A 23,554-nucleotide genomic window follows, 5' to 3' on the forward strand; every position below is an offset into this window, starting at 1 on the left:
ACTCCTGCTTAGGGGACTGTGGGAGCAATAGTGGACTGGACCAGGTAGTGAGAGGAGGGGGGGGGGTCAGTGAATTGTTAGTATTATTTTTTTTTTCTTGAAACTTTAACCAGAAACAGAACGAAAACTGTCCAGAAAGAACAGTGACTGGAGTTGTGAGTTTTCCAATGTGCCTTTTTAAAGTGCATTCTAAATGTATTTAAAATGTATTCTGAATATATTACTTTTAAAGTATGGTAAAGAAACACAGTGTTCAGCCATTGCTAGTATTCTGCCCAGGCTGTGTCCAACTACATGATGGATTTCCACTAGTGAGCTCACACAAAAGAAAGATTCATTCTCATTTTTCTCACCTTTTTCTGAGCACATGCAGAAACACAATTACCGCTTAGCATATCCGGCCTCGTACTGAGAGAAAAATCCTACGCCCCGTTTATCTAATGTCATCACCTGGGTTCTCCATGACAAGGCTTTCAGATGCTAATGGGCTGTACAGGAGGAAATGGAGAACGGCCTTATGGGTGCCACCACTCAGGCTGCAGAAAAACAGCTCAAATCAGCAATTGGGATTACACAGATTTAGAACGCAGTAGCTGGATTTTGATGTATGTTTTGATGTACAGTGTTATTGTTTTAGTCATAGTTTTAGTCTTTTGATGAAAATGGATTTTAACTCACCAGATTCAGATGATGTCACTCTATTGAATGGACGTTGTCAGTTGCTGGCAGGTCCATTAATATGGTTCACTGTCAGAAACAAAGGTGCTGTAGAGGTATATTTTAATTTCATGAAGGTATAAACAGTGAGTGCATTTACATGCACTCAGTAATCCAATCATAATCGGATTTCTGCAGTTATCTGATTTTCAGTCATGTAAATGGCATATTCTGATTTCTTAGATCAGAGTAAGGTTTAGAAATCTGATTAAGAAATATAGTAAAGAGAGCTGGATTTTCAGCTCAGTAATCAGATTTCTCAGTGCATGTAAACACTTACTCTGATTTCTTTCGGATTTCTCAGTCTGCGCATGTGCGGAACGGACTGCGGTACCATAAGCGAGCAGTGTTGCTGCAAGATGGCAGCAAAACACTTTTGGAGCGTCGCTGAAACCAAACACATGCTTGACGAAATGAAGGATTTAAATATTCTTCATCTTCTAGATGATGTATGTTCATATTTTCGGGTAAAGTGGGGCGATGTTTAAAAAAACAGCCGGGGCATGAAGTTTAAGTTTTACACTACGTTTACATGACATCTTCTGCTGTGAGTTTATTGGCTGGCTGCAAAGCAGAAATCTGATTACTGCCTGACTCATGTAAACCCAGAGTTTCCCCATTATCTGATTACTCAAGTGCATGTAAACGCCTTGATCAGATAACTGACAATCAGATTTTCTGCAGTTATTGGATTATTAATTGCATTTAAACACACTCAATGTATATGTACCTCAAAGTGACAACAGTGGATTTAAGGTCAGTGTTTCCCAATGTTTCCCACCAATTGCCGGTGACAACAGCCAATAAAACGTGAGTATTTGTAAGGTTATTTTTCATTTTTTATTTATATATTATTACTTATTGAAGACAAAACATTACTGAAGCTGGGGTTTTTATGGCTGACTTTACAGCACATGCTTTTCTACTTAAGCCTAAATGTAGCATCAGCTAGTTGTGTTGCATTAATTAAGGCTAATTAATTTAGGCAAAGAGTTTATTTGCATTTTTTTTAATCACAGGCTTTAGACAGAAATGTGTCATCACTTAGCATGGTAAGGTGTTAGCTTTATACCTTTATTTGCTCATATTATAAGGTCAGCTAGCTAATCATGTCTTGGATTTACTGTGGATTTATTCATTTTCATAAATTCACAGAACAATATTTAATATATTTGTCTGGTCTGTATGATTTCATAGCACAGAGATGTTTTATGAAAAGGTTTGCCATTTCATTAAAAGCCCTGCTTTCACTTTTGCACTGCAATTTAGTGCTTTTTCATATCAGCTAAAGATTAATTTAATTGTCATCATTGATGTATTTTAGCCTATTTAACTGCCTGCCATAAAATGGCACATAGGAAAGTTATATATTTTATAACTTTATAATCAATAGTTGGATCTCAGTTACAGGCATAAGGCAGCAGATACACCTACACTGTATAGCCAATCTAGCAGCTCTCTCTACACAGTTATTGAGTCAATAAGCTAACAGCCTAAAAGATTCTGAAAATAGTATTCAGATACAGACTTTAATTTCAATTTAGTGCATGTAAAACTGCAACATTCAAGGTAAGTGTTTAATCTGGACCCACTATGAGAAGCACTAAACACAATAGCACTACAAACATAACATTGGAAACTGCATAGGGGTGATAATGCTAAATTAGCACTATCATAGCATTAGTAAACAGTTCAAGGGCTACTTGTACAGGAAATTTCAATGTAAAATATTGGCTACTTAAGTTACTGTTAATTTAATGAATAAATCTAATGAATAAACCTCTAACATTAACTTCAAATGTCAAGTTTAGGGTTTTATGTTTCATGTTGCTGTTGAAAATGTCTTTGTAGATGGTAATGTTCTTGCATTGTGTTAAACCACTTTACAGTTGAGCTTCGTGGAAGTAAGAATGGTGCAGTATCTACTCTGACGTCAGGTATGTCTGTGATTGGGTTATGTCTTCGATCTAATAAACCCAAAATAAAAATTCGTGATAATGTCATTTTCATTTAGGAAGTTATTTTTGTTTTCATTCTCAAGGAGCTGAAATTAAAATAGCTTAAATATCGCCAAAGAGCATTTTCATTCTGTTGTCGCTATTGCTGATTGATTTTTTTTTTTTAATTGCCTACAAGCATTTTCGTCAGCAATTACATTGACTATATCAACACTGGTGATGTATGACTGCCTAGTGTACAACCATGAAGAGGCTGTATTCCTTGCAGCAAAGTTTAGATGCAAGAGGCCTGAGATGATCTGATACTGTATGTTATTTCACCTTTCCTATAGGTTTTGGTGGTTTGAGTCATTTGGATTCTAAAACAATTTCTCTAGAGGAGGATCTGTATCAGCAGATTGGAAGCAAAGTAAAGCCTCTTTGGAGACTTTTTCTTTGAGATTAAAAAGAAAGAAATAAGCAAAGATTAAAAGAAAGTTTTCAGCAGTTCACCTTAGTTTGCAGGTGTAGTTTACAAGAAAAACAATGTGTGTATTGCTTTGCTAAGCCTAGACTTCCTTCTTGCCTCACTGTCGTGTTTACCCAAACATCTTTCTCTGGTGTAAACTAGCAATAATCCATCTGAGGAAGCGAAAACAATCAATACCTGCAACGACCTTGTGTTTCATTCCGGCTCGGTCACCATTTATGTGGCAAAACCTTCCAATTTCAGCTACAACATATTTGTTTTAGTCCTTGTAACAGAACAAGCGCGTTGCTTTGTGCAGCCGCCAGTTCAGAAATAATATTCCACTCGAGCCAAAATAACTTCATTACTGTCCTATTTCCAGAGCGGTACAAAACAAGGCCCCTCGCTGTGGAAGACCGCCTCACTTCCCATGGATCATAGATCATTTCCTCATAGCTTTAACTACTGTGAGATAAACCACAATAAAACTCTTCTCAGATCGGGGCAGACAGCTGATTTCTACCCACTCCTGGGTTTACTCAGGTGTTGTGTTAAACTGGCGCTCCGCAGAGCCAACAGCTGCGTCATCTGGAACGGTCTCGCCTCGTGAGGCGGAGGGCCGCTGCTCCCACCACAACAGACACATCAATTCTGGGCAGCTGTCTGTGTCTTTGCATCTGCACCCACTGAGCCTCACAAATCTGACTGCTAACAGCAAACAGGGCAGATAGCTTATTTCAACCTGGGGTGTCAAGTCTGGTGGAAGATTCACTCAATAGTACCTGGCTGAGAGCAGATATAGAGCTAATAATGGATGTAAGTGCTAATAATGTTTACGAACTTTTTAGGCATATTTAATGAAATTGGTATACAAACTGCACCAAACTTCTTGTTATTGTGCATCAGTAATCATTATTACCTTATAACCGGGGTTTAAATTGGGCTGGAGCGCACTGGAGCAGAGCGCCAGTACCTTTGGTTTATATGAGCAAACAGAGCTGAGCTCTGGTACTGTAATCAGATAGAAATGTAAATGGTTTCCAGCACAGTCAGTGTGACATTTATTCAATTATCAATCATTTGATAATTCATTCAATTTGATAAACATGCCTGCAAAGTTCATTCTTTTGAAACCATGTGTGGTGGTATATGAGGTGGCACACCTCCTCGTATTGTTTTACAGATTGTCACAACCATGTAAGTAACTATTACATTCTTCATTCTGTGGGTAGTGCTGGGTTCGATTCCCCGGCCAGGCGACCAGGGTCCTTTCTGCGTGGAGTTTGATGATCTCCCTGTGTCTGTGCGGGTTTCCTCCGGGTGCTCTTGTGATGGACTGGCAACCTGTCCAGGGTGGTTTCTGTCTTGCACCCAATGACCATAGCGCCCCCTGTGACCCAGGAGGACAAGCAACTTAGATAACGCGTGTGTGAAAATACCAAACCTAAATAGCTAAATAAATTTGTAAATTATGCCTCAAGCTTTTAAGTAGCCTAGGTTATTTGTAGTTAGTCATCTTGGTAAATTCAAGGAAATTTCAATATATAGGCCATGTTTCATAAACAGGTTTTATGAAATTTGACAGTGTTATGAGCACAGAACTGTGATGCTTAACCAGGGTTTGAATTGGGGGGTTATGGGGTCTTAAACTTCCCATTAGAGTGAAGAGATCCCCCATAAGAGAGAGAAATTGGAACTTGGGGGTCCCGTGTTATTTCCTTGAATAAATTTGACATTTTCTGAGTTCACCTTCTTTTCTATATTTTCATCATGTTCAATATTAGATTCATCCTCCTGGATATATTGTAAACTTTTAACGCAATTTATGAATTTATCAGGTTTGGTATCAGCTAAATAACTTTTTTGCATCTATTTAACAAAGAGGCTGCTTTTGAGTTGAAGATACAAGAAAGTCTAGGCAGTAATGTTAGCTGAGGTAACAGACTGTACTTGTCTGTTTACTTGAAAGACTTTACTGTTTTTCTCAGGGTCAATTTCAAACCACAGACTGTGATGCGCTGCTTCTTTTTGTGGTCTCATTCTGGACTTAATTTAACACAGTAAAATAGTAGCAAAATAATAAGCAGAGAAATTGGACAGTGCTTGGAGTCGCAGAATGTTGGCTCCGGTTTGCATCAACACAACTTTCATCAAAATAAAAATTTTGAATTATGGAATACTGTGTGTACATATATTGTGAAAATAGAATGCATCAATAAAAGGGTCTCCTCATAGTCAGACTTTCTGCCAGGGGACCCCCAGGACTTCTGCCACTTTTCAAACGCTGTGTTTAGCCTATTGTTTTGCCAACCGAATGTTGCTAAATGTACTCTAAAGAACACATTTGCACCTACACTCTTAAAAAAAAAAAAACATGGTTCTACAAGGTTTCTTTAGTAAAGACAATGGTTCTATAGAGAACCATGAACAACCAAAGAATCAAAAAGGGGTTCTTTTAATGGTGAAACAGTTCTTCAGATTGATGTAATATAGTATAGTATGTAATATATGGTTCTATGTAGACAACTTAGGTTTCTTTTATTGTTACAAGGTCTTGACATTGTAACAGTAGAAACTTTTTTGGTGCTATATAGAACCATTTTCATACAACAAAAAACTTATTTAATTGTAGTTACTGTTTAACAAAGTAGTAATAAGCAGACAGTTAATTACCAGCTATTTAGCTTAAAAAAGCCTTAATAAAGACATAATAATGGATATTTAAAACGTTTTTCAAATGATTGTGAGGCATAATAGACAAGTGCTCTTGAAAAAATACTTAATTTACTGTAGTTACTGTGTAATAAAGTAGTAATGAGCAGCCAGTTAATTAGGAGCTTATGGCATGTTCAGCCTTAATAAGAGCATTACCAGAACAGTATATTATGCAACCTTTCTTACAATTTCATTCACATTAAAAATTCTTTGCGAGTGTTGAGTCGGATTCACATGCGTCCAAACACATCTGATGCACATACAGTGTGTGACTCGTCCAGATCCACCTGACATGATTAGATCACCTTTCTTCTTGCACCTGAGTGCACAATAAATTTCACCTCTCCTTCTGACAGTATAGGAGATGCTATAAAGGAAAGATCTCTCTGCCTTTTCACAAAGAGGTTTCAGTGTCCTTGGTGTCATCCAATTCTGGGCTGTCCACTACCATTTTGTCCACTCTGCTTATCAGGCTGCATTTTCATTATCACACCTCCTTACCAACAAGCAGCTATTGTTTTTTTTCCGGCGCTTGTCTGTTTTTCTTCCCAGCAGGCCGAGCCCAGCAACTGATAAAAGTTTAAACGAAAGCGAGAACTTTTAAATATTCAGGGTGTGCAGGGGTTAGCTTTCAAAACAAGATCAGATATGAAGAGAAGGATGCCTGATGAATACTGATTAGAGATTCCAGAGTCCTGCAGTTCACCTAAACCACAGCGCAGAGAGCACGGACCTCCTGTACAACATAAGAAACCATCTTTCTGCAGAAAGAGAATGAGAAAACATGACAATGCTCTCCACTGGTTTGGTGCGAATTGATTACCTCCTTAAACTGTCGGCGGCGAGGAGCTCTTGCCAAGCCTGTTCCAGGTGGCGAGGACTTTTGAGAAGGTGATCCTTTGCCCAGTTGCCTTCTGGAGCCAATCAATTAGACTGTAAAAGTCAACAGAGGCACTGAGCTATAATGGAAAGTTTTGTTTTGGTGCACTAATTCGTCCCTCAGACGCCACAATAAACCATGTGTCGCAGAAGCACAGGCACACCTGATTCATTGATTCCTTCAGAGGCCGGATGATGTATTATAGTCCAAGCTTGCGATGTTCAAGGACGGTTAGTTTCAAGGGAAAGAGAACATCTCTGTGCCCGATTTCAGAGCTGCAGACAGAGCTTCACTACAGCGTATAGAAATATTGGGATATGGAGTTTAGCTTGAAGTATTGTTTGAACTCCGGTACTCTGATCAAGACATGGTGCACATCTCTGTTTATGTAGTCATCATAAGGAGTGTCCTGTTCAAGGCCTTCGATGGCTCTTTCAACTCACAAGATCAGGCACAGTGGAGACACATGCCAAGCATCAGATCTAAAAGAAGAGAACTAGGGCTGAAGTTTCAGCGGAGATTGCATTGTGCTCCATGCGAGTGCGCCGGCCTGGACTGCAGCTGCCAATCATCACCCCAGTCGCTTCAATAAAAGATCACACACTGTGTCAGTTGATGGATCAGGATGCTGTGAAAGAGGAAGATGAATGCTCCTTTTGATATCTTCTCCTCAAACCTCAGATTCTATATGTGAGATGGTTGAAAAAATCACCTCGCTGATACACTGAACAAAAGATCCTAAATCCCCACCAATTTGCAGCTTGAATGATTCAGGAAATTGTGGTGATATTCCTTTGCTACTGCCATGGCTTTTTACATTGTAACTGTCTTAAGTTTAGCAGAGTGCTGAAAGAATCCAATCACACCATCTGGTATTCATCTCAGAAGCAAAATCACCATCTTTATGGACTTTTGCATCTATTTTCTACTCTCTGTCCAACTCCATCCTCAATCTCTACACCAAAAGGTATCATGTAACATCTGTAGGGCACTTAGAATTAATGTTACTGCAGACATACATCAACAGCTTTGGACTGACAGTGTTGGGCAGGGCTGGGTCTTCAGAATACAGGTACGTTTCACATTTTAGTTTTATAACACTTAACCATTAAATTAAAACGCCCACCAGCCATTTCTGCTGTTTTATCTACTCTTTTCTGTTAATAGCGCAATTTCTAAATACTGTTATTCTGTTTCATAAAGAATGTGATCTAATAAAGCCAAAAATCCATAGATTTATATCCATATATATTTTTTGTCACATACTAATTTCTATTTTAACAGTTGCTGAATTAAACATATTGGCTTGTGGATAAGTTATGGCACGTACACGGATCAGGCATATCATTATGACAACCTCCTTGTTTCTACACTCACTGTCCATTTTATCAGCTCCACTTACTATATAGGTGCACTTTGTAGTTCTACAGTTACAGACTGTAGTCCATCTGTTTCTCTGCATACTTTGTTAGCCCCCTTTTGCCCTGTTCTTCAGTGGTCAGGACCCCCATGGACCCTCACAGAGCAGGTACTATTTGGGTGGTGGATCATTCTCAGCATTGCAGTAACACTGACGTGGTGCTACAATAATCTAACTGGCCACTAAGCTGGCGGCTGCAGAATAAAATGATGTTAAGGTCATGTTGCCCACATTGTATGGGGACAACAAAGGTGCATTTCAAATGAACCCAATTTGCACTGCCTGTGAGCTTAACCCTGTAAAGGGCTTGCCCTTCGCATTGGGTAGGCCATCATGGTGCTCCTTTTCCTTTGGCCTGCACTGCCTGATTTCATCACCCCACTGCCGTGTTGGCAGCCAGCACCTGAGTAAACACGGCCGACGTGGCTGCGGTAATAAATGAGACGTCAGCCCCCAGCCGCAGCTCTGCCAAACGAACACACAGCCGCACCTCCAGTCATACAGAAGGACTTCTGGCTTACGTTATTGGAAGGTAAGGTCTCACCCCCTCCCCCTCTTCTCATCGCCCCATCCCATTTTCCAGGGATGAAAGATGAGTGAGCATCAGGGTGCATTTAGAGCCCTCCCTCCACCGGCCGCTAATGCTTTATTATATGCTCAGCCGGGCCAGTCATTGCTTTTATCTCCTCTCGGTTGTGCCACTGCTGTTTCTTTTGCTTGCCCCTGTATCACTTCTGTCACCTGCCCCCAGGGCACCCCCACTTTTACGCTCCCTTTACTCTCTCTCCCACTGAAGCGCTTTAAGTCCTGGCCAAGGCCTGCTGCTCTCTAAATGCATTGAACTTAAACAGTATTGATGCTGTCTTGAAGAGTCGCAGACTAAAGGCCACACTGGGGTTGTTCAGTGTAGTGGGTGGCACTACAGCTTCAGCATGTTTGGAAGGTTCTCCAGCAGCCGATTGTTTTGTGCAGGGCTTAATTTGTGCTGGAACAGTCCGGATCCGTGTTCAGCACCACCCAGATAGGATCCGACACCTATTTTAGTGGATCTGGCACCTTGTCCACATGTTAACCCTCTCGGGTCTAAGGGCATTTTCTTGATTTTTGCATATGTTCTTAAATGCACCTTTAAAGGTAATTGCATACGACATGATACCCACATTATATATAAAAACGTTCAGAACAATCTCAGCTCTCTCTATAATGATGCCCTGTTGACCTGGAGCACTGGATAAAGCAAGGATTTGGCCCAAAATCTAAAAAAAATTGTTTAAAAAAAAGTTCGATTTTAGAAATTCTTATTATTTCTTGTGAAAGCATAGCTTTACTCATATGGATGAATTGTTTTGGTGCTTGAAATGGGTTTAGCAAAGTAGTGGAATGAATAAAATCATAGATAAGTGTTATCCCCATCATTAATTTCCAAAGCCGCTGCTGCAACTTCGGCAGCTGTAAACCTTTTACACACCATTTCAAGTCTGTGTCTGAGACAACTGAGTGGAAAAAGGTTTCCAATGTGAGGGGCACGTCTTTAGTGATTTCCTGAGTGTTCATTGGTCAGTTTCACGCAAATCATAGGCAGAAACACAAATCCAACAATTACAGATGAGAGGCAGATGGTGGACACACATCCACCACTTACACCCAGTAAGTGGCAGATGGCATGTGTGTCAACTTGTCTTTATTGGCTCATAACTCCAGATGTGAGTCACATATGATCTCACAATAAGATGACATCAAAAGAGTAGACTCTACAGATTCAGGAACTGTTTGAACCATATTTCTGCTCTGTATTATCGCAAAGATATTAATAGAAACACAGAGAAACATCTCATTTGACGCACTGGCACGTTCGTTGACCTCAGCTGGTTAATTACACTACATGGCCAAAAGTATTTTATTCATCCCACCTAATTACTGAGTGCAGTTACTTCAGCCACACCTACAGAGCCCTGACCTCAACCCCACTGATCACCTTTGGAATAAATTGGAATGTCTATTGTGAACCAGGCCTTCTCGCCCAACCTCACAAATACTCCTTTGACTGAATGGGCACAAATTCCCACAGACGCGCTCCAAAATCTGGAGGAAAGCCTTTCAGAAGAGTGGAAGCTGTTATAGCTGTAAACTGAGGCCAACTCCATATTAATGCCCATGGTTTTGGAATAGGATGTCCACCAAGCTTATTTAGGCATGACAGTCAGGTGTCTACATACTTTTGGCCATATAATGTCCATTTGTAAGTTGATCCGTTGAGATATTTCAAGAACAATCATAATATTTTCTACCAACAACTCAACATATACATCAGAACAGAATGTGGAAACATGAACTGAGAACTGAGCGTCACCTCCTTCTACACTCGTAAAAAAGATGGTCCTTAAAGGTTCTTTAGTAACGAATATGGTTCTATGTAGAACCATGAACACTCAAAGAAGCATTTGCATGATTAAAGTGTTCTGTGCTTCATGAAAGGGTTCTTCAGATTGATGAAGAATGTGAAGTATACGATTCTATTTAGAACTTTTTTGAAAAGGGTTCTATGTAGCACCTAAAATGGTTCTTCTATGGCTACAAGCTTGATATCGTAACAATAGTAAAACCCGCTTTGGTGCTATTTAGAACCATATTCAAAAAGGTTCTACATAGATCCATATATTACACATTCTCTAACAAGCTGAGGAGCCATTTAAAGATGCAAAGAACCCTTTAATCAGGCAAAGGGTTCTTTGAATGTTCATGGTTCTTTATAGAGCCATTTTATTTACAAAAGACCCCTTTTTCTCCTGGTACAGTGCCAGAACTGCTGTTTGGATGGTCACGACAAATTTGCGGGTGGGCTAAACCTTGAATTTCACTCCCACAGCTGGTGACTACAATAATCATAACCATAACTATAAGGTATGTTAATAAATAAATAAAATCTACTACACTCAAAATGATCCATACAAACCCTCCCACCCTCGAAAAGAGGTCTGGGCTAAGCCCCCCAATGTCTTTAGATTCTAGCAATGCTCTTACACTAGGTCAAACTCTTATTTAAAAAAAAAAGAAAGAAAAATTCAGCTTTTCTAGATATTTGAGTTATTTACAACACGATGACTCATGCATAATTATACAACACTTGCATAATATGATAGGTTCTAGGTGTATCAGAAGGGTTCAAATTATGACATAATTAAATTGCATCGCATATCAACCAAATAAATATTATATATTGGCTAAATGGTGATCATGTTTGGAGCAAAGAGTCCAGTCTTGGCCAACAGTGACAGTAATTCATGTCTGGCTCAAATAATCCACTGTTTAACAATATTCCATCCAGAGATAAATCTTTTACAACCAGGCTCATCAAATAGTATTCTAATAAACTCATAGTTTAATATTCCTTAAGATATTAAACTTACATAAGAGTTCAATGTTGATTCAGTCATGGAGTCAGTCGCAGCCTCAGCAATAATATTGTAAGACAATATTGTCTTGGGATTTATTGAATCTTAAGATTTATTGCTTTTATGCTTTTTGTCATGCACTGGTAAAAAAGAAACTCGCTTGTCCTATCAGTGCCAAGACTTTATTTGCTATTACCTCAGATTTAATGAGCATCACTCAAGAGGAATCATAAATCTCTTTGCTGAAACAGCCTTAGTTTGATTAAATATGAGGCAGATGAGAAATTAAACCTAATCTAAATGTTAATATGTCCTCTGGGTAAAATTCATAGTGTGATTGACAGCAGGGAGGGTAAAGAACTTCAGACTGAACTCTCAGGCAGCATAAATAGATGTTGTTGTGAAACAGGGTAATGCAAATGTAGTTAATGTCGCTTGTCATGAAGGAAGGGGCTGATCAATGTATTGAGCCCTTCATTTCACGGGTATGTGGTCTTTATTGATTCAGGAAGGATGATGAAGTTGGGATATTACTGCCCATCGACAGTCACTCCAATTAGTGAGGGATATTTGTGGGTAGATGGAGATGCCAGAACTCATTTCATGTCTGTACTGTAAAAAAAATGGTTGGCAGATTGGCAGGTGTTTCTAATAAAGTGGCCAGTGAGTGGAAGTACAGAGTAGAGGTTTCTAATAAAGTGGCCAGTGAGTACAAGTACAAAGTAGGTGTTTCTAATAAAGTGGCCAGTGAGTGGAAGCACAAGGTAGGTGTTTCTAATAAAGTGGCCACTAAGTGGAAGTACATGGTAGGGGTTTCTAATAAAGTGGCCAGGGAGTAGAAGTACAAGGTAGGGGTTTCTAATAAAGTGGCCAGTGAGTAGAAGTACAAGGTAGGTGTTTCTAATGAAGTGGCCAGCAAATGGAAGTACAAGGTAGGTGTTTTTAATAAAGTGGCCAGTAAGTGAAAATACAAGGTAGAGGTTTCTAATAAAGTGGCCAGTAAGTGAAAATACAAGGTAGAGGTTTCTAATAAAGTGGCCAGTAAGTGAAAATACAAGGTAGAGGTTTCTAATAAAGTGGCCAGTGAGTGGAAGTACAAGGTAGGTGTTTCTAATAAAGTGGCCAGTGAGTGGAAGTACAAGGTAGGGGTTTCTAATAAAGTGGCCAGTGAGTGGAAGTACAAGGTAGGTGTTTCTAATGAAGTGCCCAGGTAGTAAAAGTACATGTTAGGTGTTTCTAATAAAGTTACCAGGGAGTAAAAGTATGTTAGATGTTTCTAATAAAGTGGCCAGTGAGTGGAAGCTCAAGGTAGGGGTTTCTAATAAGTCCATCTCAGTGCATTGCTTTTTTGGCATTTTAGCTCATCCTGCAAGAGCACATTCTATAGAAGTTCATCTGAAAAGTAGAGCAGAAAAAGATGAATGTCATTTGTGTTTATCATTTCAAGGCTGTGGTGGGTGTATTGGTGGCGGTCAAGGGGACATGATTACTGCAGGAGCTCCAGTAGTCCAGCGGCTGCCCCAGGTCACTGAGGCATGTCTCAATCGTCAGCGACAGTGTCATTTTTCAACTCCACAGGCCTCCATGAGCAGGTCCAGGGTAGACAGAAATGACTTTGAGTCAACCCCCAAACACTTTCATTTACTTTCAGTTCCACTGAGCATACTTTTTTGGAAGTGCTATTAGGAGGGGGAAATCATTTATAAAGAATCTAAAAATGTGGTGGTGGCTTCTAGGGACATTTTTGGTAAAGTTTACATCAGGACAGATAACTGGCTGGAAAACCTCATGACAAACTTTATGTGGAGAATGCAACTACACTTACCAGGTATTCTTGTGTTATCCTCCTCTTTTCTGAAGAACCTCTATAAAACAGGTACAGATCAACCAAAAACAACGAGTCACATCGTGACAAACACTCTTAAAAATAAAGGTGCCAAAGGGGTTCTTTGCACATTCCTTAGAGGAACCATTTTTGTAAATGTGATGAATGAGTGTGAAGAACCTTTTTACTGTTTAAAAAAACCTGTGTATGATACAAAGGCTTTCATAAATATTTACTCATTCCAATTTTTTTTGTGGTCAAAGAAAAGTTGGGACAGGAGCATGTGTCACATCATCTTTCCTTTTAACAGCACGTTTGGAGATTTGCCATGTTCTGTGATACAAGTCTTCAGCTGTGCAACTGTACGAGGCCATCACTGTCATATAATTTGCACTTTGTAATGTACCACATGTTTCCAATAGGAGACTGAACCGGCGACATGCCAGTATAGTACCCATCCTTTATGATTACACAACCATGCTGGTGAAACACAAGCAGAACGTGGCTTGGTGCTGTCATGTTGAAATAAGCATGGCTGTCACTGACAAAAAGATGTCTGGAAGGCAGCGCATAGTGTTAATGCCCCCCACCGTACCATGGCAGACTCTGGCTTTTGAACTTCAAGCTCGTAACAGTCTGGATGATCCTTTTCTTCTTTTGCCTGACAGCCATTATTTACTTAAACAAGCTTAAAGGTTGTCTGATCAGATCACACTACGTTTCCATTTTCAGTGAGTGCAAGCCCAGAGAAGTCGGCGGTGTTTTTGATGTATATTTTCACTGTGCATAGTACAGTCTTAACTTGCATTTGTGGATGGATGAACAGCGTCTATTGACAACTGTTTATTAAAGTATTCCCGAGCCCATGCTGGCTTTTAATGCAGGGCTGTCTGAGGGGTCGAAGGTCATGGGTATTCGCTTTTGGTTTTTGGCCTTGCCTTTTACACAATTTTTTTTCCAGATTCACTAAATCTGTTGATGATATTCTGCACTGTAGAGGGTGAAATACCTAAAATCCTTGAAATTGCTTGTTGAGGAAAGTTGTTCTTAGACTGTTGGATTATTCATGGGCATAATCTTTAAAGGACTCGGCCTTTCCTGCATGCACCTTTTTGTACCTAAGCATGATTGCATCACCAGTTTAAAATGTTCAAACATTTCACAATGTTCCCTGTTATAAATTGCGTATGTTCTAACCTTTTTTTGGAATATGTTGCATGCACCAGTTTCAGAATGAACATATATTAACAAAAACAGTGAGTGTGTTTACATGCACTTAATAATCCAAAACTGAAGAAAATCTGATTTTGTCAGTAATGCAATCAGTGCATGTTTATATGCACTTGAGTAATCAGATAATGGGGGAACTCCGGGTCTACATGAGTCAGGCAGTAATCAGATTTCTGCTTTGCAACCAGCAAATAAACTCACAGAAAAAGATATGACATAAACGTAAGATAAAACTCAAACTTCATGCTGAAGCTTTTTTTTTTTTTTAAAACATCGTTCCACTTTACCGAAAGAAATCAGAGTAAGAGTTTACATGCACTGAGAAGTCCGATTACAAAGCCAGTTCCTTTTATCAGATTTCTTAATCGGATTTCTAGACGTTACTCCGATCTAAAAAATCAGAGTATGCTGTTTACATGACCATTTAAATAATCAGATAACTGCAGGAATCTGATTATGCTCAGATGATTGAGTGCATGCAAACGGATAAAAATAAATATCTAGTTTTTGCACTTTGTTTTTATTTGCATTTCATATACGAATTTGAGATCTATACTTGTTATAACCTAGAACTAGAAAAAAAACAAGACGAGAAGTAGTTCACAAATCCACTAAACTCATAAACAGACATTACGCTGCAGAGACACTTCTAAACGTTCAGCAATCTCTAGCTGCCAGCAAACATCACAACAGCAAAAACGAATTCATTTCTGAACAGAGCCATGTAAATGTATTATTAATGAATACTCATCTACTCAACCACGCTCTACGTTGAGCCTCAAGCTTTTGTATGGTTTAAGGGAAGCTTTACTCATCTTACTGCTAGCTTGTTCTTCTCCGGGGTAAAATCAGTTTTTGTTTGCTTGTTTTTTTTTCAGTTTATGTCATGCCAAATTATTAAAGTCATTAAATATGCAAGGAGAAATGTACAAAGTGAAGCAGCGCAATATTGCCCCGTCACTGAATGTCTGATGGAGGTTATTAAATCCACTTAACATTCTGCATAGTTTGCATCCCACCTCTGTCTCTCTCGCTCTGGAAAAAAGATGTAAACTCCATTTCTATATTCTTTGTAAATTGCATTTCGGTAACCTTTAACCCCGTTCGCTGCAGCGGTAATATCAGAAGGTTCTGTAGTAGACTGAGTTAATTAGTAAGTGCAGGGTTAGCTCAGGGTTCAATGCTCAGCCTTATGTGTAAATTAAACACTACATTACACTTCATAATCACATGCTTTAATGAACACAGCAAGATCACTGAGCTAAGCTCACCATTCCTTCACTCTTATTCTCATCTATCATGTAGGCATACAGACAGCTGTTGGAGCAGGCATATGAGTGACGAGCCAAACATCTTCACTGTTTTTTGCTATAAAAAAATCTTCAAAAATGAGCATTTATGAGTTATTGCTGAAAGCATTTAAAGGACTACATCAGTTTTTAAACCAATAGTCCATCTGATCTTTAGCATATGGTCAATTATCATGGACAAATGTTTTTGATGTTTACTTATTAGAAAAGAACAGAAAACTACAGTGGCCAACAAGACTCTGTGCGCATTATAACTCAAAACACATCAACTTTCATCAACATGACTACACCTGAACTATGTTCACAAACACACTGCGGAATCTTCAGAAACGCTGCAAATCCAATCCAGTCACACCACAAAGGAAACGTTTCTGGAAGACTATTAAAGGAGATGGAATATCGGTGATGGAGAATGACTGACAGATGTTGAGAAGAACTGGGGCGTCTCTACATTAGGGGTAAGGCCCCACCAGATGTCGTCGTGGAGCAGTGCAGGACACTTATTTATCAATTATTCAGTAAAACAATTAATATATATATAATTTTTTCTTTTGTTGCTAACATTGTTGCATGTTTATTACATACCACAATGGTAGCATTATCCGATACATTGCAAATATCTTCCTGTACCTGTTGTGTAAATGCCAGTAGGCTACCTACGTCTCCTAGTGGTCTTCATTTGGTGAGCGTGGGCCCGTTAGCATTTGTCTAACCAAGTGAGCAGTTAAAAAACACTCTGCACATGTTCAACAATAACCAGGTGTGAGGCACGATCACGTTGGCCCCATGCTGAGAGCGGCCGATGAAACATAATACATTTACATATGTTCAGATGTTTAGTAACGTTGTTTACAGTATGTGCGTTACTATGCAGCTGGCCCCCATGAGTTGTTGTAGCCGCTCCTAATAGCGAGGCAATATAATGAGTCAAGTCGAAAATGTAATAAAAGTTTCAATTTGGTACCAGATATTAGAGCAAAAATTAGAGAATAAACGTTTGGGACACATCAGCCAGAGGATTTCAAGATCATTCAGTTTGGAAAGGACGAGAGCTGCTCCTTCAATCCTGAGATCCTGTAATCTCCACCTCCACCAACTCCTGCACCACGTTACGTTAATCTGTGAATTTGTGATTGTATTGATATTGTGTTTGGATCAAGTTTGTGTGTAGTTTCATTGATGAGTCGGTTGCTACCCCTGCAGTTTATTGTGCCCCACCACACAATAAACTGAGTGTCTTACAGAAACTTTTTGATTGTGTTGTGGCTGATTCTGCTGCTTTTCTGGAATTGCCTGTGTTTTCTGGGTTTGCAGTGCATTTGTGAAGTGTCGTGCAGGTGTTGTCATTTTGATGAAAGTGCTTGCAGAGTGTCTGTGAACTCATGGCGCATTTTATTATTTTGGAAAGCAATACAAATGTTGTCATTTTGATAAAAGTCTTTTCTGAGTCTGCAGCTCATTTTTTATTTGCAGTTCATTGTTTTTTTCAGCCACCACAGAAAACTCACACTGTAAAATGTTTCAGTATAAATTTACAGTAATTTACTGGCAGCAACTTACTGTTTATTTACAGTACTCATACTGTATACTTATATTTTATTGTATTTCTAGTATTTCTAGTATTTGTATTGGGTTTTTTTTTCCCAGCACTCCTGCATGTCTAATGGACAGCTTATGTGCTCTAATATGCACCCATAGCTGTCTGATGACCTTCAGTTTTACTATATTATGTAAATGTGAAGATATATGAAAATATGGCAAATCTATCTAGTGAGCTTTATGCTTAGTTTAGAGAACAATCATTATACAACAGTATAGTTCTGTGTTTCAACCACACCATGAACTAAATATCAGATTACAGCTGTTAATGCACTTCTGCCAGCCATTTAAACTACAAAGATGGTACCCAATATCTTTTCATTTTAACATTACAGGATGAACTATTTATGAAAACACATAACAGCATCATGGTTTCCATTTAAATGAACGTTTTGCTTTCTACTAGTTTTCCTTGTTGGTGGTAATTTGTTACCAGTGCAGTAATGTGGGCGGAGTTTTGTCAGGCTCCGTTTGATTAGTAGGGATACGAGAAAACCTTAGACTGTGTTGACAAGGATATTTTTGTAACTATAAAAAATGCACCTCTTGTCATTGATTTCAGTGAGAAGTATGCATTGATGGACAGCAGATGCCAACGCATGGCAGAGCATCAAAATTGCTCCCCTATGTCCATTAAAAAAGTTAGAGTTCAACTTTTGACCGAGGACACTCTGACATATCCTTGCATGAGCCAATAGGATATGATGTGGGCGGGGCTTCAGTCAGTCATGTCAATTTTAAACAAAATGGAGGAAAAACTGACCGCTGTAGTCAACTCGCTGTAACATCCAGCTCTATAGATCTAGTAGAGCTTCTGGTTTAAGTACAACTCGCACGCATGCTTTCACGAAAAGAAGCAACAACAACAAGTACTTTAGTAGAGCTTTCATGTTTGAATTAGTTTCCTGCTCACATTTATCTTCATGTACAATCACACCCAGAACAGACCAGCAATGCATGTCAATGTGTTTGTTGACAGATATTGAAATGTCTTGTGAACACGGCCTGAGGCAAAACAAAGGCAAAGGAGAAGCTTTTATAAGACCTTCTTAAGACATTGAAACAGGAGCACTGCTGGAGTCGCACAGCTGTAGTTTCACATTCTTATTGTATAGCCACATATTTCAAACAATTGACCTTGTGCCAAAATAATCTTGACATGCCTCTCAGCCAATCAGAATCAGCTCTAAACGCTCCATCCTCTGGGAACATGACATATTTGGTGAGGATTCATGAGCGAATAGTCTACTGATTGCTGTGAGCCCTTGAGAAATGAAACCCTGACCTTGCGGTCAGTTCAGGCCACAACTAATGGCATTATCACTGTCTGCTAATGTGAAGGAGCACATGATGGACGTGGCAGGGATGAAGAGGGTCTCTGGACCTTGGGCAAATCCATCTCTACTATGTGAGTGATGTTTACTCAGGAGTGAGCTTTGGTTGGTGAAGGAGTAGCCAGTGAGAAGGAGGAGGGAAGTAGAATAAATTGTAGAGCTTGCCACCCCCGTGTGGAGGAAACATCACCGGCCAGGCCGATTTATTGGGCGATGAAGACAAAGTGCACCATCTGTTTCCTGGCCTGGGTCTATACAAGTCAGATATTGGCACGCCGTCTCCAGAATTCCTGGAATTCCCAGCCCATGAGGGGGAATTTTAACATAGTTGTGACACGCCCAGTTTCACCAATCAGAAATTAGCTACTGTTGTTCACACCCGTCACCCTCCTGAGCTGACAGGAGATGTTTGAGGACTTTGTGTGAAACAGTGACACATTAATGTAACGACATTCAATTAAGAGGTAAAAAATACATCTGGACTGTGAGCATTTTTCCTGTTTGATTCCTGCTTTTAAATTAAGAATAACAAAGAAAAAAAAATTAAAATTTGTCTATAAAAAATATATTTACTTAAAAATATATTTTACTTAAAACTTTACTTTTTTCAAGGCAATAAGTCAACTAATTTAAGTTTTCAGTTACATGTTAATTACATAGTTACACAGTGACTTATATTTCCTATCAATTAACATTATTCCAGAATTAGAACCATTAGCCGAATGTGTTTGCACACAGAGGGATTAGACCTCCACATTTAACCCATCAATGCTAGTGTACACACACACCAGGGAGCAGTGAGCATACTTGCCCAGAGCGGTGGGCAGCCCTATCCACAGCACCCGAGGAGCAGTTAGGGGTTAGGTGCCTTGCTCAAGGGCACTTCAGTCACATACTGTCAGCCAAGGGGATCGAACCAGCAACTTTCCGGTCACTGCCCTGTAATGTATCAGTAGGTTTGAGTAACTTATTCATTTGTCTCAGAAATAAAACATGATAAAAGCATGACGCAGCACATTACAATAACTTTTTATAAAATTCGAATCTCAATAAAAATAAGATTATATAAGATTAATAATAATAAACATACACCATGTTTTTCTTATTGCTGATGATAACTGCAACTTCTAAAGGCTATCAGGCTGAAGAAGATGCTGAGGGGGTCCTACAGGAGACGCTAATCAACATGCGGAAATCCAAAGTGATTTATAGTGGACGTAATGTTGCATGATTATGTTTGTTTACTGCCCTCAGTTCCCTTTGTTGTATAGTCTCTGTATTTAAAGGTGCCAAACAGCAATGTCTGATATATTGTCTTCTCTATTTCATGACTCACAAGGTGCAATATATTCACCAGAAGAGGGAGAGAGAGAGGAGAGAGAGAGATGAGGTGAGGTCAGTGCGGTCAGTGTGACAGCATGTCCTGTATGAGAAATAGAGAGGTAATTGTTGTAAATGACATGGTGAGAGATTTTATACAGAACTCTATAAATAAAACAAGAAGCTGCCACTGGTGCATTATATTACTCATACTGTACATGCTGTTATGTAAAGAAGCTATGCTAAAGTAAATGTTAACCCCTTAAATGGCCACGGCCCAAAGTTTTAATACACACTTATATAAGCTAAGAATAACCAAGTCAGTTTGCACTGAAGTCCCTGTAGTTACTGAATAATAAGTTTTAGTACGTAATAAGCCTGGGATTAAATGGGGTTAACAAGATATAGATACTGTGCTGTACCAAATCCTGAACACTGCCGAGAGACGTGAGTGACGGTGGGAGGAGGACGTCAGCCGCCAGAGAGGGGGCGACGGCGATGACGGCCATGAGAGTCATGAAGGTGGGATTTGAGTCCCGAAAATCTGGGTTGAGGCAAATTAAAGTGACCTTGCTGCAGGACCGGAGGCGGCGCCCAGGAGGCAGGGCTTAGGATTTGCGCGCCATCCCTCACTCACTTGTGGTTCTCCTCTTCTTTGTCCTCGCTCAGACTTCGGGCCACGCCTTCCTGCCAGTTCTCACGGCCGTCATCGGGACCGGGGGGCGGGCGAATGCCATAGAGAGATTGGAAAATGTTTTTGGTACATTAAGCCACATAAACATTGTAAGTGTTGCACATTGTTGTGTAAAAGTTAAAAACATCTGTAATAGCACTACAGCAGGCCTTCGACTAGCATTCAGTGTGCTAAGAGAATGCTAAATGTTCCCATTCATTATAATGGGTGCTGATCTTTGTAGCCTCTGTCGTCGCAGCTCTTTAAAAGCAGCCTGTCGAGTTTTTAAAAGGAGCTGTAAATCAATAAAAGTAGTTTAGTAACAGTCTTGATTCACTCTCCTTTGGCTGCGACTCATTTAATGTAGTAGAGCGTTTCCTCCACTCCACGCCACATCAATAAGCGTTTCACATTAGGAAATACCTCAGGCGTTCTGCTAGCTCGGACATTCATCATGACTCAATAAATATCTAATGCAGGCAGTATAGTGTGAAAAAAAATTACTGGGTGATGATGAAGAAAACAAATGGTTCTCCTGAACTTGCTCCAAGAACCTGTCCTTGCTCTGTCTAAACACATACTTTTTCATGATTCATGAGGTGTTCTCTAAGCATTAACTTGTCCACATTAATTCCCATTTGCTGGATCATAGACTTTCATTATATTTAACAGACATCAGCATGATAAAAATGAGAAATGGTGCAGTTGTCCAGTCTGTCTGTTTCTCTGTCATGTCCTGCAGGTGTAGGATAGAGTGATGGGTTGGCGTCTGGTGTGACAGTGTGTTTAGAATGTGTGTTTGAGGCAGACTGTGAATAAAAGCACTTTAATTAAGGGTATCATTGTCTTGTTCTTTGTCTGGACATTTACCCAGTCAAGTTTACTCAGAAAAGTGTAGATAAATGTAAAAAAAATAAATAAATAAAAAAAACACTATTTTCTGCTAGTGTTCCTATGGGATGTTTGGTAGTAATGGACTACATGCAGTCTGGATGTTGTCGAATCAAGTACTTGTATTACCATTTTTGAAGTCTCAGAGTAAAATATTAAAAATATTCACTCTCAGAAATAAAGGTAGTAAACTGTCACTGGGGCAGTCCCCATCTTGTCACTGGGATGGTCCCCTCAAGGGTCCATCTCAGTACCTTCAGTCAGGGAACATAACTGAACCATAATCCATTGAAATGATATTGTCTAAGTTGTACTGACTCCACACACCCCGTCTCGTCTCCAGGCTCTTTATTTTATTGTTCTGTTTTAAATGATTTTAAAGGTACAAATATGAACTTTTCACCTGGAAAAACTTATTTAAGGTTCACAATCAGACCTTTAAACCACTGTTGAACCTTTGAGGTACAGTTACATTGTTTGTACCTTGATGAACTAAAAATGTACCGGCACAGAACCGTTATTTCTAACAGTGTATGATACTAAATTTGAGTGTTACATTAAACATCCAGCAAAGCTTGAACGAAAAACATAACATAGTATGATAACATGTTAAAACACGGCTGATCAGACCTGTCTGAGAACTGTGTGGCTAATGAGCAGCTTGATTGACAGCTCTCTGTTCAGCACTCCTAACTTGCTCCGCCCCTCATACAGAACTAAAATCATTATCCAGCTTTTATGTGATGATAACTGGACGAAAAAAAGTCACGGACAAACAGATGTGCAAATGGACACACGGACAAAGCATCATGTGAATGAAGGAATGGATGAACAAACAAGGTTGATGTTGGATAAATGAATGAACGGGTGACAGGCAGCTACAGGCTGTGGGTCTAGCTTGCTAGCTTTTGGTTATGCTGGCCTAGCTTTAGCTCGCTAAGTTTCTCTGACTCTGAAACTGTTTTGTGTGGGCGGGGCAAGAAACATCAGCCTTGTGATTGGTCAGGAAATGCTTATGGAAGCGTTACCCAAGATTAGGATTGCCCAGTTTTCATCAAGATAGAGAAATATGGTGAAATATATTGGTCATTTATTGGTCACTGGAACATTATTGAAAGGGTATTAATTAATAAGTGTTTCCTGTTTGCCTGCAAAAAGAAAATGAACCTTATTAGAAAGAAAACACAGTTTTAGGTTTCCCGGGTCTGTAAACTTTACACTTTTGATTAGATAACATCAATGGACGAGTCTCTTAGTTGTTCATTTAGGATATGTAGCAATGAAGTGCACAACACTCTGTCACTACAACTGAGGTCAGTATGTTTCAGGAGTTGGTAATTGGGCTGCATCTTCAAACTGCTTCAAATTTTGAACAGACAAGTTTAGCAAGATCAGCATTTGACCAACAGGTTTAAAGGAACAGAACTGTACTTTTAAGGAGGCACAGGAGAGAAAAATGACCAAATATAGTCAAGAAGTAATCAAATTAGAGTATACTTTTTAAACTATTTAAATGAGGGAGGGAGAGATGGACGGAGAAATAAGGCAGGAGTTGGGGGTGGGGGGGTAGAAAAAGGGAACTAGGTAAAGAGAGAAAGAAAGAGAGGGGGAGAAACTGGGAGAGAAAAATAGATAGAAAGAGAGAGAGGCAGAAACTGAGAGTCAGAGAAAAAAGATGGAAAGACAGAAAGAGAGAGAGATGGAGAGAGTCACAGAGGGGGGAGAAACTGAGAGAGAAAAAGAGATAGAAAGAGAGAGAGGCAGAAACCGAGAGTCAGAGAAAAAAGATGGAAAGACAGAAAGAGAGAGAGATGGAGAGAGTCACAGAGGGGGGAGAAACTG

Source organism: Colossoma macropomum, unplaced genomic scaffold, assembly GCF_904425465.1.
Source record: "Colossoma macropomum unplaced genomic scaffold, Colossoma_macropomum, whole genome shotgun sequence".
NCBI classification, from domain to species: Eukaryota; Metazoa; Chordata; class Actinopteri; order Characiformes; family Serrasalmidae; genus Colossoma; species Colossoma macropomum.